The following is a 25,346-nucleotide window of genomic DNA, read 5'->3' as shown; positions in this document are numbered from 1 at the left end:
TTGGATTTTATTTAAAATTCAGAGACACACACACAAACAAACACACACTCACAAACAGACCCCTGGATTTCCGTTTTCCTCCAAGCAGCTAGCCTAAACTCTTTCCTGGATTTATTGTAGAGGCTGTCACTTCCACGTGTGCCGGCTATTAACAAGAAGATAATGTCAGCCTAAAAGCATCCCTTTCCTGACTAGCGGGATCACACGCTGTCCCCAGTCCCACGTAAACCCAATATAACATTCGTATTTAAAATATTTGGCTTCATGAACCATGCCATTCTAGACTGCATAGCCAACGTAAGTAGAATGATTTAGTGATAATGGACTTGTAAACTGTCTGTAGTAGAATAGTTTAATAGAAGTTCCACGCAGGAGCGCCTAACCAATTTGCCATGCGCTTTTTGCCGTAGCATTGTCATGACAACAGTGTGCACATAGAGCTGCTGGCCTTTGAAGTCGATACATACACTAAAATCCGAAATAAATTATTGCTGTGTTTTGTTGTTTGGTCTAAAAAAAAAAAAACATTGGAGCAATGGCTACATTTTAAATGTATGAAAAGCAAAGCACAGCTACAGCTCTGGATTGTCAAACAAAGGCGGAACAAGTGCACTGTCTTTCAACGTGACAAGTGCAATAAAGAACGTCCAAATCCGATGTCATCACATACCTTCTTCACAAAGAGGTCTTCCAATCCAAGTAGCTAACTCCAGACCGGTTTAGCATGTTCGTTTATGTAGCCGATTTTACAGAAGCCGAAAGATTCTGTTATTCCAAAGACTGTGAAAATCAAATAAATAGCCACTGTAGAATAGCTGTCATATTAGTCCCAAAAAAGTACATTTAACCTAACCGACATGTGAAAATCAACAGTCTAACTTTCTCAGCACAGTATATCCCGCTATTCTTGAGCCCACGTTTCACTCCTGAACGGGTTTAATTCCCACCGCTCACAGTCACCATATGCGCATGATCTCAAACTCTTATTTAAATTTTTTAATTGCCTTGCCCACGGCGCCATTTCTAGTATTGAGAAAGGGACAAGAGATGTACGTCAGATTATTCATATTTCAAAAGGCTTAATTAATGTAGAATTCATATTATAGCCCCCTGCTCAATCTCTGTCATGATACACTTTAAAGTCATAACACTGACGAACATATATAATTATGTGAACCCTGCATGGTTCAAACACACCGAGTGACACGTCAATGCAAAAGCTTTTTGCAGGTAGTTTATGCAAGGCATTTCTTTGGTATATGATGTTATTAACCTTTTCCCATATTTTGGCAAATGTTGATAGCTTAGAAAACCCTTGCATTATTGATGTATATAAACTGTTTATGTTAGATGTCCTCTAATATATTGTAAAAACAAATACATAATATGAAAAATGGGGCACTATGTAGGCCTAATAAAGTATAAACTACACCCACGAACATTAAATCTACCCCAAGCATACCCCAATGTTTGCACATTTTGCATTACTCATCTCATATGTATTTACTGTATTCTATCCTATTTGATTGTATCTTAGTCTGTGCCTCTCTGACATTGCTCATCCAAATACTCATATATTCTTAATGCCATTCCTTTTCTTTAGATTGTGTGTATTGTTAGATATTACTTGTTAGATATTACTGCACTGTTGTAGCTAAAAACACACGCATTTCGTGCAATAACATCTGCTAAACACGTGTATGTGACAAATACAATTTGATTTGATTTGAAAAATATGACGGTAGAAATTCATACTTAAAAGTTATGCTCTGTTGATGTTTTTCTTATAGAGGCTACCTGTTCATCTTGCTGTTACATGTTTGGCTCCCTAATCGGAATGCCAGAACTGAAGTCCCTTCTGGAGGAGAAAAAAATTGTTCTATTATTATCTATATGCATTTACTGAGTAGGGAAAAGCGTATTTCTTAAATCTAATGTCCTTTACCCAGATCAGTTGTTTTTTTCGAAAGGTGCACGTTTGCGTAGTGCCGCTAGATGACAGCAGATGTCTGCAAAATATTAAGGTTAGGCGGGACAGTTCATTTTGGCTTTGTTTCTGCGACGCTGGGATATTCATATAACATAAAATAAATGGAATAGAAATAGAAATAAATTCTACATTTCACTGGTATTCGTAAAACATGTGTTAATGTGAGTTTTTTTTTATTTTTATGTTTCGTGTGCCTATTGATAGGTTGTGTAAACGGTTGTTGCTTAATTAATAATTCGATGTAGGCTACCTGTATCAATAGTCATATAGAATCCAATAAAATAAATTGTAAAACAAGAATAATTTATTTTTATTTTTTATTTCACCTTTATATAACCAGGTAGGCTAGTTGAGAACAAGTTCTCATTTGCAAATGTGACCTGGCCAAGATAAAGCATAGCAATTCAACACATACAAAAACACAAGAGTTACACATGGAGTAAAACAAACATACAGTCAATAATACAGTAGAACAAAAGAAAGCAAAAAGTCTATGAGTGCTGTGAGTGCAAATGAGGTGAGATAAGGCAATAAATAGGCCATTGTGGCGCGGGTAATTACAATATAGCAATTTTTATAAAAGGTTGTCAATTTCAACTGATGATTGATTAAAACAATTACAATAGATTTACAGTGCACCGTGGGAAACGTAGTTCTTATGGCCATATTCCCGAATGAATTATACGCATACTGAACTTGCTTTGGCCCCTTGGAGATTCCCTTCCTGGGGTGTTTGATGTAACGTAGGCTACATGGTGACTGTATTCAGCACCTAACCTAACTCAATGAATGATAAATGAGAGCTAGTAAAACAAATAGCTCAAGGATGCACTGGAGTGAGAAGGTCATATTGAACAGTGTACTGTCTTCGGCAGCTGACGCTCGTCAAAGTGCCATTTCTGAGATAACTTCTCATTTGGCGCATACAGAAAAGTAAACACGTTCGAAAATCAAGAAAGGACCAGCTTGTCGTCAACCTCACATCACCAGCTACGTGTTTTGAGGTAAGAATCCTTTCGACGTAGAATCAGAAACAGAAAGCCTGTGACAATATCGATTATGTCCATATATATTCGCGGTATACGGTTGTCTTTGTTTACAATTGTCCCCCGGCTTCCTTGTCTCCCGCTGTCCCTCGTCATCCCAGTATGGGATTTCTTGCTGCTACATTGTAGGCAAACTGACAAACTCGTGCTGCTTTCTTGTGGAACTTTGTTGCGAGTTGTTTTATTTGGCCGCGGTAGGAACATGATGACAGGTCAACTAGCCATTGCTCTCTAGCTAACCCCTCATGGCTGTGAGCAACATAGGATATGGTTCGACTGTCTGTCTGCCTGCCCTGTATGGCTAGTCTAGCATGCCATAGAGAGGAGTAGAATAGACTAGCCTGTACTTCATTCCTAAACGCTAAATGGAAATAAAATGTGACATGGCCTATGGAAGAAACGTTGTCAAATAAATGACTGTAATGCTTTCCCAATATGTATGCGTCTTGCACTTTAAAACTGCTGTTTAAAGACTGCACTGTCGTAGCCATAATACGTTGTCTACTGAATGCAGCTTTCTGGTTGTGTGCTTGGGAGATGAGGATTAAAACCACTCTTATGTCAAAGCTTGTGTTATACTTCACAGTCAGGACAACTTTCCATGCTGGCAACCTAAATGTAAATCATATTTATGCCATTTGCCTCACTGGGTGGAGACAGATTGTGCTTTCGTTTGTGACTACTGAATGAACTAAATCTCTTGCTGGCACTGACTCTCTCAAATGCACACTCTCTCTCTGTCTGTCTCTTGCTCTGTCTCTGTCTGAGACCCAGCTGGTCTGCCTCACTGACAGGTGTCTACAGGAACAGGTGCATTGTAACAAAGGGTTACAGTGCTGTGTGTGTGGGGGGGGCGAGATAGAGAAAGATCATGCTGGGTGCGGTGGGGGGGGGGGGGATAGAGAAAGATCATGCTAGGTGCGGAGGGGGGGTAGAGAAAGATCATGCTGGGTGCGGTGGGGGGGATGGAGAAAGATCATGCTGGGTGCGGTGGGGGGGGGGGATGGAGAAAGATCATGCTGGGTGCGGTGGGGGGGGGGATGGAGAAAGATCATGCTGGGTGCGGTGGGGGGGAGATGGAGAAAGATCATGCTGGGTGCGGTGGGGGGGGATGGAGAAAGATCATGCTGGGTGCGGTGGGGGGGGGGATGAAGAAAGATCATGCTGGGTGCGGTGGGGGAGAGATGGAGAAAGATCATGCTGGGTGTGGTGGGGGGGATAGAGAAAGATCATGCTGGGTGCGGTGGGGGGGGATAGAGAAAGATCATGCTGGTGCGGTGGGGGGGGGGGGGGATGGAGAAAGATCATGCTGGGTGCGGTGGGGGGGGGGGTGGAGAAAGATCATGCTGGGTGCGGTGGGGTGGATGGAGAAAGATCATGCTGGGTGCGGTGGGGGGGGGGGAGATGGAGAAAGATCATGCTGGGTGCGGTGGGGGGGGGGGGGGGAGATGGAGAAAGATCATGCTCGGTGGGGGGAGATGGAGAAAGATCATGCTCGGTGGGGGGGGGGTGGAGAAAGATCATGCTGGGTGCGGTGGGGTGGGGGAGGGGGGAGATGGAGAAAGATCATGCTCATGGGGGGGGGGGGAGATGGAGAAAGATCATGCTGGGTGGGGGGGAGATGGAGAACGATCATGCTCGGTGGGGGGGGCAGATGGAGAAAGATCATGCTGGGTGCGGTGGGGTGGGGGGGGAGATGGAGAAAGATCATGCTCGGTGGGGGGGGGAGATGGAGAAAGATCATGCTGGGTGCGGTGGGGTGGGGGTGGGTGGGGGGGGATAGAGAAAGATCATGCTGGTGCGGTGGGGGGGGGGGGGGGGATGGAGAAAGATCATGCTGGGTGCGGTGGGGGGGGGGGGGGTGGAGAAAGATCATGCTGGGTGCGGTGGGGTGGATGGAGAAAGATCATGCTGGGTGCGGTGGGGGGGGGGAGATGGAGAAAGATCATGCTGGGTGCGGTGGGGTGGGGGAGGGGGGGAGATGGAGAAAGATCATGCTCAGTGGGGGGGGGGGGGGGGGGGGAGATGGAGAAAGATCATGCTGGGTGGGGGGGAGATGGAGAAAGATCATGCTCGGTGGGGGGGGGCAGATGGAGAAAGATCATGCTGGGTGCGGTGGGGTGGGGGGGGGAGATGGAGAAAGATCATGCTCGGTGGGGGGGGGAGATGGAGAAAGATCATGCTGGGTGCGGTGGGGTGGGGGTGGGTGGGGGGGGAGATGGAGAAAGATCATGCTGGGTGTGGTGGGGGTGTGGGGAGATGGAGAAAGATCATGCTGGGTGTGGTGGGGGGGGTGGGGAGATGGAGAAAGATCATTCTGGGTGCGGTGGGGGGTAGAAATATCATGCTGGGTGCGGTGGGGGGGTCGTAGATGGAGAAAGATCATGCTGGGTGTGGTGGGGGGGAGAAAGATCATGCTGGGTGCGGTGGGGGGGAGATGGGGAAAGATCATGCTGGGTGTGGGGGGGAGATGGGGAAAGATCATGCTGGGTGTGGTGGGGGGATGGAGAAAGATCATGCTGGGTGCGTTGGGGGGGGAGAAAGATCATGCTGGGTGCGTTGGGGGGGGGGAGAAAGATCATGCTGGGTGCGGTGGGGGGGAGAAAGATCATGCTAGGTGCGTTGGGGGGGGGGGAGAAAGATCATGCTGGGTGTGGTGGGGGGAGATGGAGAAAGATCATGCTGGGTGCGGTGGGGGGGAGAAAGATCATGCTGGGTGTGGTGGGGGGATGGAGAAAGATCATGCTGGGTGCGGTGGGGGGGAGATGGAGAAAGATCATGCTGGGTGCGGTGGGGGGGAGAAAGATCATGCTGGGTGCGTTGGGGGGGGGGAGAAAGATCATGCTGGGTGCGGTGGGGGGGAGGGAGAAAGATCATGCTGGGTGTGGTGGGGGGGAGAAAGATCATGCTGGGTGCGGTGGGGGGGAGGGAAAAGATCATGCTGGGTGCGGTGGGGGGGATGGAGAAAGATCATGCTGGGTGTGGTGGGGGGGGGGTGGGAGAAAGATCATGCTGGGTGCGGTGGGGGGGAGGGAGATAGATCCTGGTGGGGAGGAGGGAGATAGATCCTGGTGGGGAGGAGGGAGATAGATCATGGTGGGGAGGAGGGAGAAAGATCATGGTGGGGAGGAGGGAGATAGATCATGGTGGGGAGGAGGGAGAAAGATCATGGTGGGGAGGAGGGAGATAGATCATGGTGGGGAGGAGGGAGAAAGATCATGGTGGGGAGGAGGGAGAAAGATCATGGTGGGGAGGAGGGAGATAGATCATGGTGGGGAGGAGGGAGAAAGATCATGGTGGGGAGGAGGGAGATAGATCATGGTGGGGAGGAGGGAGAAAGATCATGGTGGGGAGGAGGGAGAAAGATCATGGTGGGGAGGAGGGAGAAAGATCATGGTGGGGAGATAGATCATGGTGGGGAGGAGGGAGAAAGATCATGGTGGGGAGGAGGGAGATAGATCATGGTGGGGAGGAGGGAGAAAGATCATGGTGGGGAGGAGGGAGAAAGATCATGGTGGGTGCGGTGGGGGGGAGGGAGATAGATCATGGTGGGGAGGAGGGAGATAGATCCTGGTGGGGAGGAGGGAGATAGATCCTGGTGGGGAGGAGGGAGATAGATCATGGTGGGGAGGAGGGAGAAAGATCATGGTGGGGAGGAGGGAGATAGATCATGGTGGGGAGGAGGGAGATAGATCATGGTGGGGAGGAGGGAGAAAGATCATGGTGGGGAGGAGGGAGAAAGATCATGGTGGGGAGGAGGGAGAAAGATCATGGTGGGGAGGAGGGAGATAGATCATGGTGGGGAGGAGGGAGAAAGATCATGGTGGGGAGGAGGGAGATAGATCATGGTGGGGAGGAGGGAGAAAGATCATGGTGGGGAGGAGGGAGAAAGATCATGGTGGGGAGGAGGGAGAAAGATCATGGTGGGGAGAAAGATCATGGTGGGGAGGAGGGAGAAAGATCATGGTGGGGAGGAGGGAGATAGATCATGGTGGGGAGGAGGGAGAAAGATCATGCTCGGTGTGTTTTTCTTCTTCTTCTAATCAGTAAGCCTGCTCAGCTATGCTGTAGATAAACCGAAGGGTATTCGATTGTTGGCTACTTGCCATCTGTTCAGTGTCAAAATGTAATGTTGCAACAGACTTGTAGGCTTACTAATGCCAATGCAATGTGTTCTCAGAGTTTATCTTTGTGCCATTGGGGAAGTGTGTTGTGTAGGCTATAGCTTTTGATCGACACAAATGTCAGTATCATGTTTTACATTTTCATACAGTAGGGCTTTTTATTTCACAAGTCGGACCAGTTTGGGTTCTTCTTTCAATACGTGGCAACAGGAAGAGGTCTTCCACAGAGGCCCACACAGACAGAGAGAGATAATTACTGTAAGCATCAGACAATTATGGGCAAGCCGAGTCACCACTCCCTGTTCTATTAAACCAAAAATATAATATTAGGATGAGCAATGTCGGAGTCCAGAGTGTATATATATATATATGTATATGTAATATATTTATTTACTTATTTATACCCCAGACTCCAACATTGCTCGTCCAAATATTATATATTGCGTAATTCCATTATTTTACTTTTAGATTACTGAGTATTGCTGTGAATTGATAGATATTGATAGATAAGCATTTCACTACACCCGCAATAACATCTGCTAAGTATGTGTATGCGACCAATAAGATTTGATTTGAAGAAGACTATGAAGAAGAAAAAAATATGTATATATACAGTACCAGTCAAAGGTTTGGACACACTTACTCATTCAAGGGTTTTTATTGATTTTTACTATTTTCTACATTGTAGAATAATAGTGAAGACATCAACACTATTAAATAACACATATGGAATCATGTAGTAACCAACAAAAAAGTGTTGAACAAATCAAAATATTTTAGATTCTTCAAAGTAGCCACCCTTTGCCTTCACAGCTTTGCACACTCTTTGCATTCTCCCAACCAGCTTCATGAGGTAGTCACCTGGAATGCATTTAAATGAACAGGTGTGCCTTGTTAAAAGTTCATTAGTGGAATTTCTTTCCTTCTTAATGCGTTTGAGCCAATCAGTTGTGTTTTTTTCTTATACACGATTCCATATGTGTTAATTCATAGTTTGTCTTCACTATTATTGTACAATGTAGAAAATAGTCTAAATGTAGAAAAAAACCTTGAATGAGTAGGTGTGTCCAATCTTTGGACTGGTATGTGATGCATAGACTTTATGGAAAGTATGTGGATCGAATATTTAGTATATCTGTAGAATACATAGAATATACAGCAATATTTGAATAACACATAGTATATACATATGACATGAGTAAAACTGTGTGTAAACATGATTAAAGTGACCAGTGATTCCATGTACATAGGGCGGCAGCCTCTAAGTTGCAGGGTTGAGTAACCGGGTGGAAGCCGGCTAGTGACAGTGACTAAGTTCAGGGCAGAAGCCAGTTAGTGATGCCTATTTAACAGTCTGACAGCCTTGTGATAGAAGCTGTTTTTCAGTCTTCCTGTCCCAGCTTTGATGCACCTGTACTGACCTCGTCTTCTGGATGATAGCGGAGTGAACATGCCATGGCGGTTGATGTCCTTGATGATCATTTGGCCTTCCTGTGACATCAGGTGATTTATTTTTTTATTTTTCCTTTATTTAACTAGGCCAGTCAGTTATGAACAAATAATTATTTACAATGACAGCCTAGGAACAGTGGGTTAACTGCCTTGTTCAGGGGCAGAACGACAGATTTTCACCTTTTTAGCTCGGGATTCGATGTCCTTCAGGGCAGGCAGGGCGAGCCTACTGCAATTTATTTTAGAACAATACAAATAGGCTACAGTATTTGTATAGTTTTTATCCGTTTTGATCTCTTGAATGCAGCCCTTCGCGTTCTCTGCCCAACATGCCAATGCGCATGCGCGCTGCTGACTCGCTGTAATCCTCCTTTAGGCAGAGATTGCATCTGCCTCCACTGCATTTATCAGAGAGGGAGAATTAAACCCCATGGGGAAAAATATATGCATATAATGTAAAACAGCCCCCGGTGCAAAGACATACTGTGGGCCCAGGATAGAGCATTGCAGTATGGGTAGTCATTTATTTCTGAAGCGACAACGGGGCCGAAACGAGGATGTCTCATAGAAGTCAACGAGGATCAGCGTCATAAAACACCGGAATTATGAGATGAGCTCAAGAGAATGGACCGGGAGGAAGAGAGTGGAATTTGCGTTTAATATCCATTCTGGATGAGACTGTTTAGTTCAAATTTCACGTTTTTAATAGCTTGTTATTTCGGCTCAGTCCCTTCCATCAATACCATTTAGTCAGCTCCTGAGTTAGTCACTGGAAACTGGCAGATTTCTACAGTTGTAGCCTACATGGTTTACTCTGAACTCGCCCGTTTTGCAGCTCTGGCACCGACGGTAATTCGATACATTGTTAAATGTTTCTGCACGCATTTGTAGGCAAAGCTGTATTGGCATGAACAAAATACGTGTCATTATCAATATTGGCGCGGCTCGTCTGATAGTTAGAGGCTACCCGTCCCTATGAGCTATTGTAGAGACTTGAGCTTTTTTATGTCGATAATAAGGGAGATTGAAATAATATAAGTTAATTAGTAATAATTTCGCGCGTTGTCTTCTTTGGAATAAAACATGCATGTGTATATCATTAGACTTCACGCCTCCGTTGGACTCCTCACCCGGAATGCACCATCGTAGTCCCCCTGGCATACCGACTCGCTATGACAGCTTGGCACACGTACAGCCCACTGTACCCACAGATGAACCACCAGACCGGCCCTATCATCAACGGGATCATCAGACTGAAGTGAAGCTCCGAATAGGCTACCCGACATCTCCCGTGTCGTAACAGGGCCGCACCGGCAAAGGACTGCATACCATTAGGGGACAGTCTGCTAAGAAGGTTGCACTTGTCGAATATGTGTTAGAACTTCTCTGTCCGTTGGGATTGGGAGCAGTAGCCTATTCCAATTTCCATTGTGTCCCGTTCGTGTTCTACACTGCGCTCTTTGCGCACACACGTTGTCTTTGGGTTGTGTTCAATTTCGAAGTTCATGTTTGTTTTAATGTTCAAGTAGCTTGCTATTCGGGACATTGCCTCAATCAGAGTTGTCACTTGTGAATAGTGCGACTTTTCAGCCACAAAGAAATGGTGGTTCGAGTGTTCTGCTGTAGCAGCTGTAGGCAAGTGTCAAAATTTGAAGGATGAGCCTTGGATATTCATTCAGAGCTTCAGTCAGTGTGGCAGCAGTGCCTGCACACAGAATCATCACTCACATTCTGCTTCTCAGATAAACATTACAGTAAAAAATGATACATAACGAAATTAGTTTTTTACTTTAGTGTATTCAGATATGTGTTGAGTTAAACGCTTATTTAAAGCCATATTAAAAGTAGGAAAGTATTTGAAAATAGCAAAAAAAATGTAGGTTGTTATCCAAGTCATGGTTTGGTTTGAATTTGACAAACTCATTCTGTCTCAAGTGCTAAAAAAGAAACGCCCCAGACATATGCCAGTCACTTCTCAGTTCCTATTCTGTTATGTTTTTTTATTCCTGTTTTGTCAACCACAACAAAAACAGTCGAGTGCCTGAACTGTGCCATATTATCTCAGAGATGTTGATTGACGGAGGACTACGTCATCTCTGTGTGTGCCTCTTCCACTGCCTGTGTCCATGCGTGACAACGGGTTCAAGCATGCTGGACCAGTTATGAGACTGCACATTTCACGAAGGAACACTGCAGACAACATGGCCCACATAGTTAGTTAAGAAGGCTACGACAGAGAGAATTAGTACCCACTTCAGAGAAGAGAGGAGTATGTGAGTTATTTTCCCGCAGACTCAGTGCCACATTGGAATCAGTGCTCGGGGCAACCAATTACAGTGTTGATTGAACACTACTTCCTGCTCGCTGTGGGAAATCCACCTCGATTTGGACTTTGAGACTTTGTCGTATTCCACTTGTTTTTTTGATTACTCCTGATATCCTCGTTATTGCCTTTTCCATTTGATATTTTTGGATATAGCCATCTTCAAGCACATTTGGAGTCACTTAACAGGATGAAATTTTTCCCTTTTTTAAAAAATAGGGGTTGTTTCGAATCATGCCAGTTGGAAGTTTGGCAGGACTAAGAACACATGAGCAGGGGTTTCCTCGGGCCTAGACCACCTTTTTCTCCTATCCCCACCCTCAAACTGTAATCCTGAGACTGAGACATAAGGCACTGTCACTCCTCTACTCCCTGTCCCACACACTTTGCGGGTTCAAAGGGCGAGAACCCCAGTAGACTGAAAAAGTTGTGTCGCTGTGGTGATGGGGAGTTCTGCCTCCTCTCTCACCGCAGAGACCGAGTCGGACCACGGGTTCCGGAGCACCCCGTACCCGTCGTCACCTCCTATGGGCTGGCTTAGGAACAGCCACAGTAGCCCGGTGTGGGGCACCACCTTCATTACGCGCCAGCAGCAGCCACCACACCCATACAGAGAGCGCAGGTAAGAGCCAACACTTCAGTCCACTGCACCTGGGCGACAGGGCCAGACTGGTCAGGCCTGTTGATGGCCAGCAAGCAGAGAAATGGGCCATGCTCTGCAACACTAGGGGTTGTATTACACAGGGATGGATGTCACTGGGGGCAGTTAGAGCGAGCATGAAGGACAGATGGCTTTGTTGTGCAGATCGCAATATTGTGATGTGTGTTTTATTTGAGTCATATCCTAAGGGTGTTTTGACATTTTTAGTGTGGCAATTCTCAGAGCTCTCAGATCCACTTTAAATCGGACACCTGCCGCTGCTTTAGACACGATTTACTGTGGACTATTATTTCATATTCAAGCCTTGTCAATGAAATCGCTTTATATGCACTGACAATGTTATAGTATCATTAAATCTTACACAATATTATTAAATCAAAAGTATGGTTCCAAATTTGATCTAAACATAGTTCCACTTTGATATTTTGATATCCAATATCATATCCAGAATCCACTTGTGCTGGATTTGTCATCTGACAATCCCACCTGTTAGTACCTCCTACAGCTCTATGCGCCGAATTGGATTGGTGTACCAAGTTGATCGCACCCAGGGCGTGACCTGGGCACGAGCGACCCAGGCACAAACTCTCTCGCTGGGTGGATTGGGGAGCTTGTATCATGGCAAATCCTTTGGAGGGCGACCAGACCAGAAGACTTTTGATTCCATGACATCGTCTTCGCTTGAGAACACGCGATACACTGGGCTCTGTTGTTTGATGTCCGTCAATGTGCTGTCCGCTAACAGAAGGCCGAGTCTAGGTGTGAAATGGGTTCGTATGTCAGTTCTCCGGGAAGGAGAACAGTGGAGCTGCTATCGGCTTCCTCCTCCGGTGTATTGAGGTTATTGCTGAGTCACTACAGGCATCAAGTCCAGTTGTTAGGTATTGAGTTTCAGAAAGTCTATCAAATATCCTTACAATGGATGCCATTGTTTATTCAGCATGGGCCTCCTCTATCTCTCATCTCTTGCTACTATTGTCTGTGCTTGTCAATACTTTGCAATTGCCCTTCAGTTAACAGTCAAACTTTAGAATCTCTTGGAGAGGCCTTGTAGGGTTCCGATTGAACTGTGCATAAGGTAGGTTGTGCCTGCTTGGGCTGAAGGAAGTGCCCGACTTTAATATTAGTAGGCCTATTTTATAGGAGTGATGATAGAAAGTGCTGTCAGTATCGGTTTGCATCATCATACACTGAACTCCTTCATTGTTTTGGGAGACCCTCTTCTGCTGTGTTCATGTGCATCCCCATAGCAACAAGCCTCTGTCTCCATCACCAATCAGACTCCAGCCTCAGTCAGCTGAGCTCATAATACACAAATGCATGAATGCACATCTCACCACAAGTACAACCACTGCTTTTGGTAGCGGCGAGGGTCTGCTTACACACACACACAACGCACTCACACACAGATCCTCAAATGACACGTCTTTTAGGAGTGATGTGCAATGATGCTTTGAGCGTACTCTCACACACACTCTCACCCCACACACATACACACTTCTGCATGAGTCTAACGAGGTTAGGCAAGCCTAGCTGAGCCGTGACAGAGCATGAAATATAGAAACAACAGACTGCTGTGAGCTCAGCTTGTGATTCATGGTGAGGGTTTACTCCCTTAATATAGCCCTAGTGTCTTGTTGCACCACACGGAACTCTTTCTCCGGCTGTTTATCCTAGCCCCTGAAAACTGGCAACATGTCTTGTCCTTGTGTATTTTTTTTTTATTCAGCTTCTCCCAGCAGTGACTCATTGGTCTTGGGAAGGGTCTGTGTGGTGAATCAGTATTTCTTCACTTCACAGTTTTAGGCTTGCTCAAGAAAGCAACCAAACATGTAAACTAGCTAGGCCTGTCCTTCATGTCTTAAAGTAATGATGGACTGTTGTTTCTCTTTGCTTATTTATACCAAATAAGGCTATCTTCTGTATACCACCCCTACCTTGTCACAGCACAACTGATTGTCTCAAACACATTAAGAAGAAAATATATTCCACTAATAAACTTTGAACAAGGCACACCTGGTAATTGAAATGCATTCCAGGTGACTACCTCATGAAGCTGGTTGAGAGAATGCTCAGAGTGTGCAAAGCTGTCATCAAGGCAAAAGATGGCTATTTTGAAGAATCTCAAATATATAAAATATATTTGAATTTGTTTAACATTTTTTTGGTTACTACATGATTCCATATGTGTTATTCCATAGTCGGGATGTCTTCAGTATTATTCTACAATGTAGAACATAGTACAAATAAAGAAAACCCTTGAATAAGTAGTTGTGTCCAAAGTTTTGACTGGTACTATACGTCCTGTAGATATTCCTGTTTGTATCTGAGTGTTTTAGCCTGTGTCTGTCATGGAAACAGGTCTCTAACGAAATGTAAACTTTTACCATTGCCTGTAGCCTATATCAGGTGTGAAGAATGTTTTCCCTCGTTTCGTGATGGTTCCAGGAAATGCTAAAGTGTGTTATCTAGGAATAAAGCCTGATGCCAAGCTGATCTTTCAAGGTAGTTTCACATAATCTCAGGGCTAGCCTTTTTCCCATTATTTTCCCATAAATTCAACTAGGTGGTTATATGCTGTACTGACTTTATGGCCAATTCCCCCGGCCCCTCCTGAAGTTCCTGTCTGCTGGTACGTGGTTGTTTCCTATTGCAGGCATCTGTGTTTGTCCAAGCATGATGGATGTGAGCGTTTACCATGGCTCCATTCCATTGGCTGTTCTCCCTCTAATTGGATTAAAACTGATCCACATGGATTTGGCTAACATGCGTTGTGTTTGTGTCTTGACTTATTTCAGTGTATCTTCCCAATTAGCTCTATTGCCTGTGTGATGGGCAGGCCACATCGGGACACTGGTCTTGAAGTGATCACAATGGATTTAGCACACATGCACAGTTTTGTGATGCATTGTTGTAAGTGGATTGACACACCTGAAGTGTTGGTATATTTTCATTAACGCCATCTGTATTATGATTTGAGTTTCCTCCCTCTTTCCATGGAGATCATAACATACAGTACCAGTCAAAAGTTTGGACTCGTCTACTCATTCAAGGGTTTTTCTTAATTTTTTACTATTTTCTACATTATAGAATAGTAGTGAAGACAACAAACTATGAAATAACACATATGGAATCATGTAGTAACCAATAAAAGTGTTAAACAATTCAAAATGTATTTTAGATTTTAGATTCTTCATAGCAGCCATCCTTTGCCTTGATGACATCTTTGCACACTCTTAGCATTCTCTCAACCAGCTTCACCTGGAATGCTTTTCCAACAGTCTTGAAGGAGTTCCCACATGCTGAGCACTTATCGGCTGCTTTTCCTTCACTCTGCGGTCCAACTCATCCCAAACCATCTCAATTGGGTTTAGGTCGGGTGATTGTGGAGGACAGGTCATCTGATGCAGCACAACCACTTTCCTTTTTGGTCAAATAGCCTTTACACAGCCTGGAGGTGTGTTGGGTCATTGTCCTGTTCAAAAACAAATGATAGTCCCACTAAGTGTGCCTTGAATTCTAAATAAATCATAGACCTTGTCACCAGCAAAGCACCACACAGCCTCCACATGCAGAGATCATCCATTCACCTACTCTGCGTCTCACAAAGACACAGCGGTTGGAACAAAAATGTAAAATTTGGACTCCAGACCACGGGACAGATTTCCACCGGTCTAATGTCCATTGCTCGTGTTTCTTGGCCCAAGCAAGTCCCTTTTTCTTATTGGTGTCCTTTAGTAGTGTTTTTTTGCAGCAGTTCAACCATGAAGGTCTGATTCACGTGGTCTCCTCTGAACAGTTGATGTTGAGATGTGTCTGTTACTTGAACTCTGTGAAGCTTTTATTTGGGCTGCAGTTTCTGAGGCTGGTATCTCTAATGAACTTGTTCTCTGCAGCAGAAGTAACTCTGGGTCTAATGATGGACTGTTGTTTCTCTTTGCTTATTTGATCTAAAAAGATTGGGCATGGGTCCTCAGATCCTCAAAAGGTTCTACAGCTGCAACATCGAGAGCATAGTACGGCAACTGCTCAGCCTCCGACCGCAAGGCAATACAGAGGGTAGTGTGTACGGCCCAGTAATTCAATGGGGCTAAGCTGCCTGCAATCCAGGACCTCTATACTAGGCGGTGTCAGAGGAAGGCCCTAAAAATGGTCAAATACCCCAGCCACCCAAGTCATAGACTGTACTCTCTGCTAACGCATGGCAAGAGGTACCGGAGTGCAAAGTTTTGGACAAAAAGGCTTCTCAACAGTTTTTACCCCCAAGTCAGAACTCCTGAACTAGTAATTAAATTTACACTACTGCTAGTCTCTGTTTATCATATATGCATAGTCACTTTAACCATATCTACATGTACATCATGTAGATAGTACCTCAATCAATCAGCCCCACTAACCGGTGCCTGTATATAGCCTCGCTACTGTTATAGCCTTGCTACTGTATATAGCCTCTACTGTATATAGACTCTCTACTGTATGTAGCCTCTCTAATGTATGTAGCCTCTACTGTATATAGCCTCACTACTGTTATTTTTCACTGTCTTTTTAATGTTGTTTTTATTTCTTTACTCACCTATTGTTCACCTAATACCTTTTTTTTTTACTTAGAAATTACACTGTTGTTAGAGCCTGTAAGTAAGCATTTCACTGTCAGGTCTACACCCTTTGTATTCGGCGCACGTGACAAATACACTTTGATCTGATCTGTTCTTGCCATAATATGGACTTTTACTGTATGTCCCGTAGATAGATTACTGTTTGCTTATCCCTGTTTGTGTTAGAGATACAAACTGCCACCACTCTCAGAATATCCTTCTGCAACTACTCAATTCAGCTCAGTCTCCAGTAATGCTGGATAGAAGGTAATGCAGAGTGGAAACTTTTTATGGGGAAATTATTCTAACGGATCATTTCGATAATTGTTTAATTCAGGCGGGTAATAACTGTGAATAAATCTCTATTTTGCTACTCCCCATTCTGAAGCACCTTCCTGGTTGAAGGACATGCTGTGTCAGCCCTGCCACTGCCTGTGAGGCTCGAGTACCCGTTAGAAACATCAGATTAGCAGCGCAGCATCACGCGATGCCTGCGCCCCTGCCACCTCTTCTTTCTCCCGAAAGCCAGGGCTTATTGCCACATCCGTCCCTGCATGGTTCTCTGTCTCTGCAACACTTTATCTGCTGAAACCCAGTCGGACAGTTTCCTCTGTTTAAAGATTCAAACGTCTGCAGCTGTCTTCCCCACTGACAGATTCACCCATCAAATATGAGCGCCGGTCATGAAATATTCAGAGGGTACAGCCAGAGGTCAGGCACTTTTTTTTCACACACAATGTTGTGTTTCGAAAAGTCACAGATTCCCGTCCAGCTCGTAAAGCTAGACTCTCATCCGGCAAGAAGCTCCGGCCTTGCTACTCTGCAAGGTTGCTGTTCTATCTAGTGTTTGCACTATACCAAGTACCCTAGTTTCAGACTCCTAATTATCCTTGCACCTCTGAAGACCAGCCAGTCAGAAGAACCTAGGTGTTTTATCTCGTGGAGACTAGAGGTCCGGGCTGCCGATGTGTCCAGCCTGAGACGTGCCATGTACAGTGTACTGTATGTGAACCCTTTGGAATTAGCTGGATTTCTGCATAAATTGGTCATATAATTTGATCTGATCTTCATCTAGGTCACGACAATAGACAAACACAGTCTGTTTAAACTAATAACACACAAACAATTATGTTTTCATGTCTTTGTTGAACACACCGTGTAAACATTCACAGTGTAGGGTGGAAAAAGTTTGTGAACCCTTGGATTTAATAACAGGTTGACCTTCCTTTGGCAGCAATAAACTCAACCAAGCGTTTTCTGTAGTTGCAGATCAGACCTGCACAACGGTCAGGAGGAATTTTGGACAATTCCTCTTTACAAAACTGTTTCAGTTCCACAATATTCTAGGATGTCTGGTGTGAACCGCTCTCGAGGTCATGCCACATCATCTCAAACCGGGATGAGGTCAGGACTGACTGGGCCACTCCAGAAGGCGTATTTTCTTCTGCTCAAGCCATTCTGTTGTTATATGTACAATAATATACATTGTACATATACATTTTACATACATGGTACCTTTATACAATTGAAGTTGGAAGTTTACAAACTTAACTTGTTTTTCAACCATTCCACAAGTGTCTTGTTAACAAACTATAGTTTTGGCAAGTCGGTTAGGACATCTACTTTGTGCATGACACAAGCAATTTTTCCATCAAATGATTACAGATGGATTATTTCACTTATAATTCAATGTATCACAATTCCAGTGGGTCAGAAGTGTACATACACTAAGTTGATTGTGCCTTTATACAGCTTAGAAAATTCCAGACATTTGTCATGGCTTTAGAAGCTTCTGATAGGCTAATTTTACATAATTTGAGTCAATTGGAGGAGTACCTGTGGATGTATTTCAAGGCCTACCTTCAAACTCAGTGCCTCTTTGCTTGATATCATGGGGAAATCAAAAGAAATCAGCCAAGACCTCAGAAATATTTTTTTTGACCTCCACAAGTCTGGTTCATCCTTAAGGAGCAATTTCCAAATGCCTGAAGATGCGACGTTCATCTGTACAAACAACAATACGCAAGTATAAACACCATGGGACCCTGCAGCCGGCATACCGCTCAGGAAGGAGATGCGCTCTGTCTCCTAGAGATGAACGTACTTTGGTGTGTGAAGTGCAAATCAATACCAGAACAACAGCAAAGGACCTTATGAGGATGCTGGAGGAAACAGGTACAAAAGTATCTATATACACAGTAAAATGAGTCCTATATTGACCTAACATGAAGGGCAGCTCAGCAAGGAAGAAGCCACTGCTCCAAAACCGCCATAAAAAAGACAGACTACGGTTTGCAACTGCACATGGTGACAAAGATCGTACTTTTTGGAGAAATGTCCTCTGGTCTGATGAAACAAAAATAGAACTGTTTGGCCATAATGACCATCGTAATGTTTGGAGGAAAAAGGGTGAGGCTTGCAAGCCGAAGAACACCATCCCAACCGTGAAGCACGGGGGTGGCAGCATCATGTTGTGGGGGTGCATTGCTGTAGGAGGGACTGGTGCACTTCACAAAATAGATGGAACCATGAGGGAGGAAAATGATGTGGATATATTGAAGCAACATCTCAAGACATCAGTCAGGAATCTAAAGCTTGGTTGCAAATGGGTCTTCCAAATGGACCCCAAGCATTCTTCCAAAGTTGTGGCAAAATGGCTTAAGGATAACAAAGTCAAGGTATTGAAGTGGCCATCACAAAGCCCTGACCTCAATCCTATAGAAACTTTGCGGGCAGAACTGAAAAAGCGTGTGCGAGCAAGGAGGCTTACAAACCTGACTCAGTTACAGCAGCTCTGTCAGGAGGAATGGGCTGAAATTCACCCAACTCATTGTGGGAAGCTTGTGGAAGGCTACCCAAAACATTTGAGTCAAGTTAAACAATGTAAAGGCAATGCTACCAAATACTAATTGAGTGTATGTAAACTTCTGACCCACTGGGAATGTGATGGAAGAAATAAAAGCTGAAATAAATCATTCTCTCTGCTATTATTCTGATATTTCACATTCTTATAATTAAGTGGTGATCCTACCTGACCTAAGGCAGTGCATTTTTACTAGTATGAAATGTCAGGAATTGTGAAAAACTGAGTTTAAATGTATTTGGCTAAGGTGTATGTAAACTTCCGACTTCAACTGTATATAACAACAATACATTACCAAACAAACTCTTTAATCCCAACCCTCTGCCACTCTCAGCCCTTCCCACCTATCACCATAGACCGCCCTTGTTTTAGTTTCTCTACTGAGCTTTCTCCACTGCTAATTAGGACTAGCACGTATCGGCTACATGGATTTGCATCCTGCAAGATTAGCAGCATGTTCACCATGCTAGACTGCTGTTTCTCTAGGATTAGGCCTAGATGTTTGTTTTATTCTCAGGTGTTATTGTAGAAGAAGCCTATGTCGTTATTCTTTAAGACCGTGATGTCAAGTGGCGCTAGTTAAAGGAATCCTCCTTGACGATTATGTGAGAGATGATTCACAGCAGAGGAGATCCGTGTCGTCTGAAGAGCGACTCTATTAGCTTTGTGTCCCAGGTGAGGGCTCTCGGAACAAGACGCTGATTTATGAAACATCAATCAAGTTTTTTCCCCCCCAAGCTTTATTCTTTCATGATGAGCCTGGGAAGAATGTTTGCCTGGTCCTCCTTCTCTTTGTGTCTGATAATATCATATCGAACCTGTGAAACTGGAGAGGAGGCTTATACTGCTGTGCATATTAACATTGAAATTGCGTCTGTGATTTCTCCACCTCTTTCTTTTTTTGTTTCGTAGAATAATAGAGTCTTGGAGAATTGACGGCAGAAACTGACTATGCTCTCTCTCTCTTTCAGAATATAGTACATGGAGCTATTTAAAAAGCGTTATCCAATTTAATTTATGTTTCACCCAGTATAAAAGGGTGGGAAAGTATATATTGATTGAGAACCTGGAAATTACCATCTCTCTGGAAGATGTGAGTATTAAGATGTTACAAAAACGAACTTTAAGTTCGTATCAGAAATATTAGAAATAGATACTATATATTATTTTCTTTATATTGACACTATGTACAATAACAATATCAATAAAGATGTCAGTGATAGATGAGGTTGTTGTGCATACAATCAGGGGTAAAGTGGCTGAGTAGCAGGATAAAAAAAAATATATATATATATATATATATATATATAGTAGCAGCAACGTGTGTGTGTGTGTGTGTGTGTGTTAGACCCATTCACCAACAACGATGAGACAGCCTACCGGGAGGAGGTGAGGGTGTCAGGAAAATAACCTCTCACTCAATGTTCGCAAAACAAAAGAGATGATCGTGGACTTAAGGAAACAGCAAAGGGAGCACCCCCCGTATTCACTTCGACGTAACATTTAGTGGAGAAGGTGGAAAGTTTTAAGCTCCTCGATGTACACATCACTGACAATCTGAAATGGTCCACGACACAGACAGTGTGGTGAAGAAGTCGCAACAGCGCCTCTTCAACCTCGGGAGGCTGAAAAAAATGTGGCTTGTCACCGAAAACACTTATACAGGTGCACAATCGAGAGCATCCTGTATCACCACCTGGTACGGCAACTGCACCGCCCACAACTGCAGGTCTCTCCAGAGGGTAGTGAGGTCTGCACAACGCATCACCGGTGGCAAACTACCTGCCCTCTACTACAGCACCCGATGTCACAGGAAGGCAAAAAAGATAATCAAGGACAACAACCACCTGAACCACTGCCTGTTAATCCCACTTCCACCCAGAAGGCGAGGTCAGTACAGGTGCATCAAAGCTGGGACAGAGAGATTGAAAAACAGCTTCTATCTCAAGGCCATCAGATTGTTAAACAGCCACCACTAGCACAGAGAGACGGCTGCCTACCTACAGACTTGATATCATTGGCCACTTTAATAAACGGAACACTAGTCACTTTAATAATGCTACATTAAGAATGTTTTACATATCTCGCATTACTCATCTCATATGTATATACTGTATTTTATATCATCTATTGCATCTTGCCTATGTCGCTCTGTCACTGCTCATCCATATTTTATACTTATATATTCTCATCCCATTCCTTTACTAGATTGTGTGTATCAGGTAGTAGTTGTGGAATTGTCAGATATTACCTGTTAGATACTGCTGCACTGTTGGATCTAGAAGCAAAGCATTTTTCTACACTAGCAATAACATCTGCTAACCATGTGTATGACCAATAAATTGTGATTTGATTTGTTAGGGGAGAGACATTTGAATCAAGGCACTGCAGATAGTGCTGATGACTGGGAACTCTTCCCCCAGTGATGAACTGGTCCGTCCGAACCACGCATGAACAAGATAATCTATATTTGGAGAGCCTGTTTCTGTCCTGCCCTTGACTTTGGTGCAGGGCACGTGATTTCCATAACCTCTTCGTTGCAAAACTCCCTGATCTTCTCAAAAAGATAAGTTTGTCTAGCTGTGTCCAGTCCAGGTGGTGTTTGTCCAGGCAAACCATCTATGGGAGGAAGGATGTCAGCGTTGCGCAGCAGCTGAAACCTGGTCCCAACTGAGTCCCAACGCTCCTTAGCGACAACAATGCCAGGCTCCAGAGCATCGAAGCTGTAAAATAGGAAATAATATTTTTTTTGAATTTTAGATCAATAAAATTAGTGCCAATAATGTGTTAGGCACATGAAAGTTCACACGTTTGAGAAGACATTTCTGCCAAAAAACACATTTTGATTTTTAAAAAAAAGTTTGTTGAAACGGCTCTCCTGTGAAGTAGTGACCCGCGACATATGCCTAGTTTCCTGAGACGTGTCCCGTATTTCATGTCCACAGACATGGCTGACAGCAAAACACACCTTCTGGAAGAATATTGATGAATACTGGAACACTAAGAAATATTAAGCTTAGCATGCATACCTCACCGGCCACATTTGTCAACCAGCCTTTTTAGCTTGTTCTTTAATCAATGACACCTTTGTTCTTTAATCAATGACACCTTTGTTCTTTAATCAATGACACCTTTGTTCTTTAATCAATGACACCTTTGTTCTTTAATCAATGACACCTTTGTTCTTTAATCAATGACACCTTTGTTCTTTAATCAATGACACCTTTGTTCTTTAATCAATGACACCTTTGTTCTTTAATCAATGACACCTTTGTTCTTTAATCAATGACACCTTTGTTCTTTAATCAATGACACCTTTGTGTTTAATGTTCTTTGATAACATTTGATCTATTTTATTGCCGTGCCTGTTTTTTCCTTTTATTTTTTTAAGTGTGTTGCTATTTTAAATGCACTTCAAACAAATTTTGAATTGAGGTTTGATTTGATATTGGATCTTTAAATGATGATTGAATGAATATAGACTCCATTAACTTTGTAGTTTATCATTCTTATTAAAACTTCTTATGGCTCAAATCCCGTTAGCGGGATCGATTTGACAACATCCGGTGAAATGGCAGAGCGCCAAATCCAAAATCAATTATTACAAATATTTAACTTTCATACATTCACAAGTGCAATACATCAAAAAGGCTTTACGGCGAAAGCAAACCATGCTATTATCTGAGGATAGCACCCCATCAAACAACCACAGACAATCATATTTCATCCCGCCAGGCGCGACACAAAAGTCAGAAATAACGATTTAATTTATGCCTTACCTTTGAAGAACTTGTTCTGTTGGCACTCCAATATGTCCCATAAACATCGCAAATGGTCCTTTTGTTCGATTAATTCCGTCGTTATATCTCTCAAATGTCCATTTATTTGGAGCGTTTGATTAAAGAAAACACTGGTTCCAACTCACGCAACATGACTACAAAATATATCTTATAAATGACCTGTAATCTTGATCCAAACATTTTCTAACAACTTTCCTGTTACAACTTTAGGTATTTTTTAAATGTAAATAATCGATAAAATTTAAGACTGGATAAACTGTGTTCAATACCAGAGGAAAACTAATAATCAAAACATTAGAGAGCCCTAGGCTGGACCCTCGTTCTGGACAGCCATACGTTTTCATTTCTCTAAAGAAAAACATCAACCAATTTCTAAAGACTGTTGACATCTAGTGGAAGCTATAGGAACTGCAAGCATATTTCTATTAAAACGGGCTTACCATAGAAAACTAATGGAAAACAGATTGGCCTAAAAAAAAAATCCCTGGATGGAATGTGCTTGGGGTTTCACCTGCCAAATCAGTTATGTTATACTCACAGACATTGTTCACACACAGCCCTATTTGTTTTGACACTTACCACATTGCCCTCTTTAGAAGAAATGACATTATTATGAAGTGCAGGATACTTCTGTCTTCTTCAGTTACCACACAGTCAGTCGTGTGGTTTTGAGTGTTTTCACGTCTAAGATGTAGGAAAAAAACTCTTTTGTGAACGTCTTCTTCTTTTACTCTTAAAGCTTTAGTCTTTATCACTTAGTCAAATTGTCACAAAAGCTTAGGTGTCTTATCCCGAAAACTGCCGTTTCTTTTCATTCCTCAAACATATCACCAAAGTGTCTCTTACTACTGACCAACGTCTCAATGTCACCAAGCCCTCTGTTATCATGTAACCAAAGTTCAGTGTGCCAGACCTGAGGTTTTGTCTACTATCACTGAAGTACTCATTGTCTGAAGCTTCATTCCTCTGATCATACTGTAGTAGAGCGATGTCTGCCATCACTGGTGTTGGCTGTAGAATCAGATGAGTAAAGTAGAGTAAATGTACTTTTATGTCCCCATCTTTCTTTTACTATGCTCTGAGTCAGTCATTGCCTCACTCATCATCTCTTCTCTGATAGACAGGGAGTGGAAGGGAGGGAATGAGGAACGCTGTTTAAAAAAAAGAAAAAATATATACAGTACCAGTTTGGACACACCTACTTGGCATTCTCTCAACCAGCTTCATGAGGAATTAGTCTTGAAGGAGTTCCCACATACAGTGGGGAGAACAAGTATTTGATACACTGCCTATTTTGCAGGCTTTCCTACTTACAAAGCATGTAGAGGTCTGTACATTTTATCATAGGTACACTTCAACTGTGAGAGACGGAATCTAAAACAAAAATCCAGAAAATCACATTGTATGATTTTTAAGTAATTAACTTGCATTTTATTGGCCAAAATCCCTGCTGCAGTGTGTGCAAACCTGGTCAAGAACTACAGGAAACGTATGATCTCTGTCATTGCCAACAAAGGGTATATAACAAAGTATTGAGGTAAACTTTTGTTATTGACCAAATACTTATTTTCCACCATAATTTGCAAATAAATTCATAAAAAATCATACAATGTGATTTTCAGGATTTTTTAATTCTCATTTTGTCTGTCATAGTTGAAGTGTACCTATGATGAAAATGACAGGCCTCTCTCATCTTTTTAAGTGGGAGAACTTGCACAATTGGTGGCTGACTAAATAGTTTTTTGCCCCACTGTATATATGACTCAAGCGGAAAAGGGTTGCTTCAATCTCAGACTGGGAGAAATCTCACTCGGGAGCGGTGCTGCAAATGTATTGGTTTGTCATAGGGTAGATGGCATTCCTGAGCTTACTTAATTTTTTCAGTAAAGTTTGGGCATATTCCAACACATCCCTCTATTTGAATTAGAGGTCGCCCGATTAAATCGGAATGGCCGATTAATAATGGCCGATTTCAAGTTTTCATACCGATTTGTATTTATTTTATTTTTTATATTTTTTAAAATTGTATTTGTATTAAAATTGTATTTATTATATATATATATATTTTTACACCTTTATTTAATCTTTATTTAACTAGGCAAGTCAGTTAAGAACACATTCTTATTTTCAATGACTGCCTAGGAACGGTGGGTTAACTGCCTCGTTCAGGGGCAGAACGACAGATTTTCACCTTGTCAGCTTGGGGGATCCAATCTTACAGTTAGTTAACTAGTCCAATGCAATAACGACCTGCCTCTCTCTTGTTGCACTCCACAAGGAGACTGCCTGTTACGCAAATGCAGTAAGCCAAGGTAAGTTGCTAGCTAGCATTAAACTTATATTATAAAAAACAATCAATCATAAGTTTACACATGGTTGATGATATTTCTAGATATGATCTAGCGTGTCCTGTGTTGCATATAATCTGACTGAGCATACAAGTATCTAAGTATCTGACTGAGCGGTCGTAGGCAGAAACAAGCACATAAACA

General features: G+C 43.1%; 1 protein-coding gene across 1 annotated transcript in view; it reads left to right on the top strand.

Moving 5' to 3' along the window:
- The first annotated feature begins 2,707 nt into the window (after positions 1 to 2,707).
- Positions 2,708 to 25,346, top strand: part of LOC109879608 (calpain-15) — a 91,584-nt gene continuing 68,945 nt past the window's right edge. The window contains exon 1 of the mRNA XM_020471778.2: positions 2,708 to 2,994. The gene's annotated coding sequence lies outside the window, so the exon portion shown is untranslated. The remainder of the gene's footprint in view (positions 2,995 to 25,346) is intronic.

Source organism: Oncorhynchus kisutch, linkage group LG25 (genome assembly GCF_002021735.2).
Source record: "Oncorhynchus kisutch isolate 150728-3 linkage group LG25, Okis_V2, whole genome shotgun sequence".
Lineage (NCBI taxonomy): Eukaryota > Metazoa > Chordata > Actinopteri > Salmoniformes > Salmonidae > Oncorhynchus > Oncorhynchus kisutch.
Note: the sequence above shows the minus strand (reverse complement) of the source record. Positions and strands in the feature narration are given on the sequence as shown.